The sequence below is a fragment of the Anguilla anguilla genome, chromosome 14 (assembly GCF_013347855.1).
Source record: "Anguilla anguilla isolate fAngAng1 chromosome 14, fAngAng1.pri, whole genome shotgun sequence".
Taxonomy (NCBI): Eukaryota; Metazoa; Chordata; class Actinopteri; order Anguilliformes; family Anguillidae; genus Anguilla; species Anguilla anguilla.
The window spans coordinates 18,018,023-18,025,106 of NC_049214.1; the positions used below are offsets into that span (position 1 = coordinate 18,018,023).

At 43.9% G+C, this 7,084-nt stretch overlaps 1 long non-coding RNA gene across 1 annotated transcript; it reads left to right on the forward strand.

Annotated features, from left to right (window-relative positions):
* The first annotated feature begins 1,621 nt into the window (after positions 1–1,621).
* LOC118213351 lies at positions 1,622–5,670 on the forward strand. Its single transcript, XR_004762398.1, has 3 exons — positions 1,622–1,814; positions 3,254–3,398; positions 4,369–5,670. It is a non-coding gene; the product is annotated as an uncharacterized LOC118213351 (long non-coding RNA).
* The last annotated feature ends 1,414 nt before the right edge of the window (positions 5,671–7,084 follow it).

Consider the following 7,084-nt stretch of genomic DNA (forward strand, 5'->3'; position numbering starts at 1 on the left):
AAAAAAACGAGTGATGTGGAAAATTCATGTGGGAAATCCCTGCAGTATTACCGTACAGTATCTTATTGCATGTATCATGCATACACGTTTCCTCCCAAAGAAAATGTCATAATGGGATTTGTGGAAAAGGGAAGTTGATAATACAGTGCCTCCTGACCTGTATCATTTATTATTATATTATTGCATAACCTTCACCCCTTCCTTGACTTGCACGTTGCTGCCCAGAATTACTGTAAGGCCAGCTTACCCGGAGCTACAAGGCCAGCACTCTAACCTTCAGCACTACGCAGTAGCATCCCTGTTCCATTTCAGCCTTTTGAAAATTGGCAATTGTGTATCGCATAATTTCATAGAGATGAAGCAATTATTATTGAGGACAAATTAATGCATTATAGAAAGAAATTGAAATTTTTATTTGAAAAGAGCATTTGAAATTAAAGAATAGATTTCAAGATAATGAATAGAGAATCCCAATGAAACTGTTTTGCAGAAATTTGTTTTATGAGATACTATAGTACTTGAGTCAATAGTTTTGGAACTGAGCTAAACGTTAAAAAAGATCCACATTAGCAACAGAAAAACTGAAACCTAGCAAATGGTTTCTATTATTTATAGAGAGAGAACCTTCTCCTCTCCGTGTTTGTTTTCTTTTCCCTACTTTCCAAACTGTAAGGCTTGTCATAAGCACACACTGAAGTGCTGTGGAGTCCCTGCCTGTGAAGCTGCTCAGGGTAAGACTGAGGTGTGGTGGAAGGGGACGGTCTCCGATGTGTCTCCGCACAGGATGCAGTTTTAACACTGCCGTCAGCCTCGCCCCCCCTGTTTTTACTGCTTCCTGGGAACTTTGGCTCCGGACGCATGGAATTCCACCAACTGTTTCTTTCCCAAGGTCTGTGACTACCGCAAACAAAGCTGAGTAAGAGCGGGAGGGAAAGCGTGTCCCTGAACTGGCCACACGACCAAACCGACCCCGCATTTCAGCACAGCTCATCACTGCTGCACCTGTGTGCTACACCAGCCAACTGCACTGATAAGCCTGCTGAGACACTCCCACACCTGACCACATTTCATTCTCCCCTCTCCCTCCCTGCCTCACCCAACAATCCTTCCCAATTTCCACCCCAACTTTTAAACCTCCACTGCCTGGTCAGTTCTTCAATCTGCTCCACTTTCGCCCCATATCTTCCATCCACTCCCACCTCCACCCTTCTTTGTCCATTCTTCATCCCCTCATCCACTACAGAACAGCCTTTTCTAGGACTGGCTGCATGTCATGGCTGCGTGGCCATCGACCTCCTGAGCGCTGACAAACACACCGCAGGTTAATGACCAGGCAAATTCTTTCATGTGGGAGTGGGAAACAATTGGGACATTCAGTTCTGCTCATTGCAGGGAGCATGGGAGGGGCAGGGATGGTGTTGGAGAGAGAGAGAGAGAGAGAGAGAGAGAGAGAGAGAGAGAGAGAGAGAGAGAGAGAGAGAGAGAGAGAGAGAGAGAGAGAGAGAGAGAGAGAGACAGAGAGAGAGAGAGAGAGAGTGAGAGAGAGAGAAAGAGAGAGAGAGAGAGAGAGAGAGAATCCACAGGAAGCCCAAACATTTTTGATTCTTTGGGCCATGGCTTTCTGTATGCAAAGCCGAAACATTCCAATAGTCTTATTTCTAGGCTGATAATACTACAGCTGCAATTATTTTCTTCAAGGTCATTGTCTGCTGACTAAGGAAGCATTGCGGAATTTCAACCCCCCTTTGTTCTGAAGGGAAAAATAATATCTGGATGAAAATCATCTGGATAAATATTATTTCTCAGTCTATGACGTAAGTGATCTAAACAGCTTAACTAAAATAATAAACTGTGTGTGCTCAAATAGAATTCTGCTAACATAAGAATCAGAAGAGAAGCACTTGAACACTGTCATGGGGACACATTCCACTGTGCCACTCTTCCAGAGTGGAGTATTCTGTGGGATACCAGTTTACTCTGCTGAGGTATAATTTTACCCTCCTGTAATGCATTTTCTAGCTCTCCCATTTCCAATGGATTCTCAAAAGATGAACATCTAAATATATTACCAGCTGATTTTGATGTAGGTCGGTCAGTTAATCAAAGTCAGAGTTAAGTGAAAGGGATGGAAAAAGGGAATGGGACCTTAAGGTCATAGTGAAGGCAAAGAAAAAATCTTTGAATAATGTGCTGTAAAGATGGAAAACCAGTAACTGCTGAACATACGGGAAAATGAGTTGCACAAGCGCTCTCCCCTTTCCCATCCCATTGTAGTGAGAAAGGAATGTACGTGGCGCGTACAGAGAGCCTGAGTGTTTTCTTTTAAACTGGTGAGATGTAGATGTGCGATAAGCACGCGGTTTCTCATTACTGCTTACCATGTGCAGCGTAAGCCCCAGGCCCAAACGTGCGCATCATAACCACCGGCCTGACAGCTCACAGCCTGGGGCCCTAACGTGTGCCTGTGGGACGCTGCAGATCATATCTCCCTGCGATTACTGTAAACAGGGAGTGCAGAGACAGCACGTTAGGCCAGCGCACACTCACAGTCACACTGGGGAGAGGTGAACTCTGCACCTGCCTGCTCTATTCGCCTCAGCGAAAACCTCAGAGAGAGGGGGGGGGGGGACAGAGAGAGAGAGAGAGAGAGAGAGAGAGAGAGAGAGAGAGGTGGATTGGTATGTGTGAAATTAACGCTGAATACAGTACGACTGTACTGACTGGACATACACCTTTCATAGTTATACACTTTCCTGAGACAGATCTAGGTTGAGTATTTAAAATAGAGGTTTAAAATGATTCCACTTAATATGATAGAGATATATGTGCCCTTCTACACATGGGTCAATGGTTTTATAGAATTAGATAAGTGTACACATAACCAGAAATACTGTTATCCTTCTTGCTTTATCTTTCATCTCATTTCACAGTTGGGGGGGACAACATTGAAGCCTCATCTTAAAGGCTGATTCTACTCACATTTATTCACTTTATATTTCAAACAAAAACATAAATAAAATCATTTGGTTATCAAGACTTTCTGGGACGCTCCTTAATTATTCATAATCTTTTACAAATGTTTTTTGTTTGTACAAAAATCAGATGCTGAAATTCTTTTGATGCTCCTTTTATTTGAAAGATGAGTTTTTATAAGAAGCAAAGATTGACAAAAGCCTGCTCAGAAGTTTCATTAGCTAACAACAAAAAAAAATTGAATGCCGATGTTGTTTTTTTGTCCAATATTCCCCCTCAGGTCAGAAGACAATGGAACACATTCCCCTTTCATCTCTTAGCATATCCACGTGTGGAACATCTATTCAAACAGACCCTTCTCAATTACCACTGAACGCTGATATCTCTGGACTAAATGAACCTGGAGAATTAGAGCACCTTTTATGGTGAGCATTTTGTATAACCCCCACTGCACCCACCTCTAACACACACACACACAATATACACAATACACAATACGAACAATTCATTTGCAATTTGCAGAACAGATAATCAAGTGGTATTTATGATGTCTGATCACCCCATGGTCTAAAATCACCCATCTGTACGCCTACGTGGGGCTAATTAGCTTCTTCACACATTGATTGCTTATTCATCCACCAGAAAAAAAAAACACTTTCTTCTCTCCCCACACAATTCAGCATTAACCTTCTACACTTGTGTAAATTGGAGCGTGCCTTCCTGGGGGAGTCTCATTGTGTCGATGCCTTAGCTCTCATGTAAGATCCATTTCTATTCTTAGCCAGGGTTGTTCATCACCTCTGCGCTAATCGCATCCTGCAGGTTCAGCTGTCTGGGGGGGGGGGGCAGGGGGGGGTGATGAGACAGGGGGGCTCTGTTTGCTGGTATATGTATGAGACCCCTTCTGTTGAGCCAGGTCTGACCACACAGCGTCCTGGTAAACCCTGTCCGCCACCCTTAATACCTCACTGATGCCATGTCCTCACAGCGCTGGCATTTATCAGCAGTGTGCCCTTGTTTGCTAACCAGCGCTACACCCACCTGAGTCTTGCCTAAGCAGCCAATACACCTTCCCAAAACATGCTCCTGCAAGCACGTTCAGCACAATTAAACCACGGGTCTCCAAAAAAACAGAAAAAAGAATGCCAGCTGAAATTAATTATGCAAAAGATTCAGATAGATATATTTCTAATAGTACCCATTTTCAATGGTATTTCACAAAACTATAATAACTCTGTGCATCCTGGAAAATCTATGGACAATATGTACACTGAATGTACGTTCAAAGTTATTAATGATGAAATGCCGTACATCCCTAACACTTTTCTTACATTAGGCTAAATATCAAACGCGAAAGAAGGTGAAAGGAGTTTTTTTTTTCTTATCTCTTCTGAGGTCTAATGAGGAAACCGAATGTAACTGCCACAGAACAAAGAGAGGGAGCCTGTTTGTGAATGACTGTGAGCCGGGGCTATGGATGGGGAACGGGCGCTGATCTCCGCACAAGCCCCGGATCCTCGGCATGTCACCGCGGCCTGGAGATCAGCGGGGGCGTGACGTCACCGCGGAAGCGAGAGCGGAGGACGAAGAATCTGGTGGTAATGAGGGATTATGTGCGGATTAGATCCCTTTATTAAGATGTTTTTGATCCTCATTAGGCCGTTCCTCATATCTGCGCATTGATTCTCTCTCACTCAGCCCATCCCAGCCCAGCGGTGGGGGATTCACTCTCTGATAGCTGAAAATAAGAAAAGAAAAGTTAAATGGGCCACAAACTTAACCTTTTAAAAAGATAGTATTGTTTTAGAGTTTGAATGCTGCAATGAGAAATCGAAAATATAAGGCACATATTTTAGATATACCGGTATACATTTATGAAGGTTCATTTTTTAATAAAATAGAACATTTGCAACCATTTATGACATTTCTATAAATGTATAAAATTACACATACATATTACATTTAATATACATGAAAGGATTGTATTTTGGAAAAACACAAGGATAATTATCGATATATTTTCATATACACACATTGCATTTTAATATGGGTATGGGTAAGATGCTTTCTTTTTGCAATTTGGAATTCCGATTTTGGCATTTAGGGACATTTAGGGGCGAACTCATTGCACTGTTTCCTGTCACTGTTCTTTGCGTCTCTGTGCCCACGCTGCGGATCTTTGACCATTAAACTCGATCCTTTATCTGTGCAGACAGACATCTGTGTTGTGAGCGCGGAGTGTGTACAAGCAGACATGTTTACGGGCGCAGGATCTCTCTGCTATTGTTTTTCAGAGAGAGAAAAGGGAGGAAGTGTGCAGTCCAGCAGCAGGCAGAGTCCGTGTATTTCCAAAGTCAATATTGACGGCCTATCAGGAGTTTAGATAGCCACTAAGCAAACACTGATGGCGGCTTTAACACCTCAGAATCCAGTACAATGGTGGGAGTGAATCGCAGAAATTCCTGGGCTCGTAGAAAAAAAAGAAGCATCCCAGAGATTAACATGGAGGCCCAGGGATGGCCAGGACATTTGACAGAGGATGGGAAATGGCTGCTACAATCACACCGGCAAGAGATGAACTGTGGCCCAGAGCCCAGGCCGACTGAAGGAAATAGTAACACTAAATCGCCAATGTGCTGTTGTTTTTATTAGATATCAGGAAATGATTACGAAATAAATAACAGACATTGACTAAGACATTTTGTTATTTACATTTCAATTTCTTTCTACAAACCTTTCTACATTTCTTTCTACAAAACTCAAGCATGAAGATCTTCTCAACTATTGCCTCTCAATAGAATCTATTTCCACGAATTAATTTTATATATACCAGGGTATTTTCTAGCATTGAACTATCTCACATATCTAAGTATACGATTTTACAATGATACGAGGGGTGTAGATTGCTATCCCATACAATGACTCCATAAACAACGGTGAGTGATATTATCTAATGTTTTATGTTCTGTGAACTTCCCCTGTGAAAAAAGAAAAATTCCACATTCAGCACGAGGTGTGTTACTCTTCCCTGTCCTGTGCGGGTGCCAGGGGTGTGAACGGTGAGTGGCTGCCTGTCAGCACCTCCTCGCCCGTTCTGGAAGAGCGGCGCGGTGGAGGAGACAGATTCGGCAGATGAGGGGCTGAGCACTGGGGCTAGCGGGGGAGCGGCGGAGGTGTTCCCTGAGCACGCAGCTCGCTCCCGTTCCCACGCCACGGCCTTCTCGGGCACCTGCCCCGACATGTTGACCGAAACCAATTGGCTCGGTGGAGTGCGTTTCGAGCCCCGAGGGCGTGGGGCAGGTTGGGACGGCGTCTCACTTAAGACCAACGGAAAACGGGCGCCTGCCCACAGCGCACCAATGAGAGGAGGCCGCCTGCGCTCCAGCGGCCTGTCCCAGCCTGCAGAGAGGATGAGGAGGAAGAGGACACTCGGGACAAACTGAATTAACACCGCCTCTCTCCTCAGTCAAGATGAGCTTAAGCTCAAATGGCCCAGCTCAGCATTAAGTATATCCCACATAATATGAACTACAATAAAAAGTAAATAATTACTGGGCGGACCTATAAAGATATTTAGGTAATAAGCCTGCTGAGGAGAACATCAAATAAGCCAGCTTTTGTGAAATTCCTGTTCACACTATGTGGTTAGTGGTAGTAAGCACACAACACATTGGACAGTCAATCACAGAGGACTTGTGTGCTGTTGCTCAGCGTGGGGGCTGCCCTACTGCAGGTGAGATCAGAGGTCATGGAGCGGGGTCAGCAGGTGCATTTCTGTCCTAGCACCTGTAAAGACTGACCATCGATGCCTAGAGCACCAGCAGGTTTACAGAAAATATATACTCACACTAATCCCAAACCGTAAAACTCGAGGCCTGCTCAACACAAGACTCCTAGAAAGCAATGACAGTTGGCACAATGAGCTTGTTAGACACAGTGATGTCATCCTCTGAGTCAATTATATAGCTTAGTCTCAGTCTGCAGCGCCAAAGGCATATATTTTGGCATGCCATTTTGTCATATGCCATGAGTATGCAAAGCTGTGTTCATGTATTTCATTTCTTTATTGTCAATTTGTTCAGCCTGAAGCATGATAAATCAGGCTGGTTAG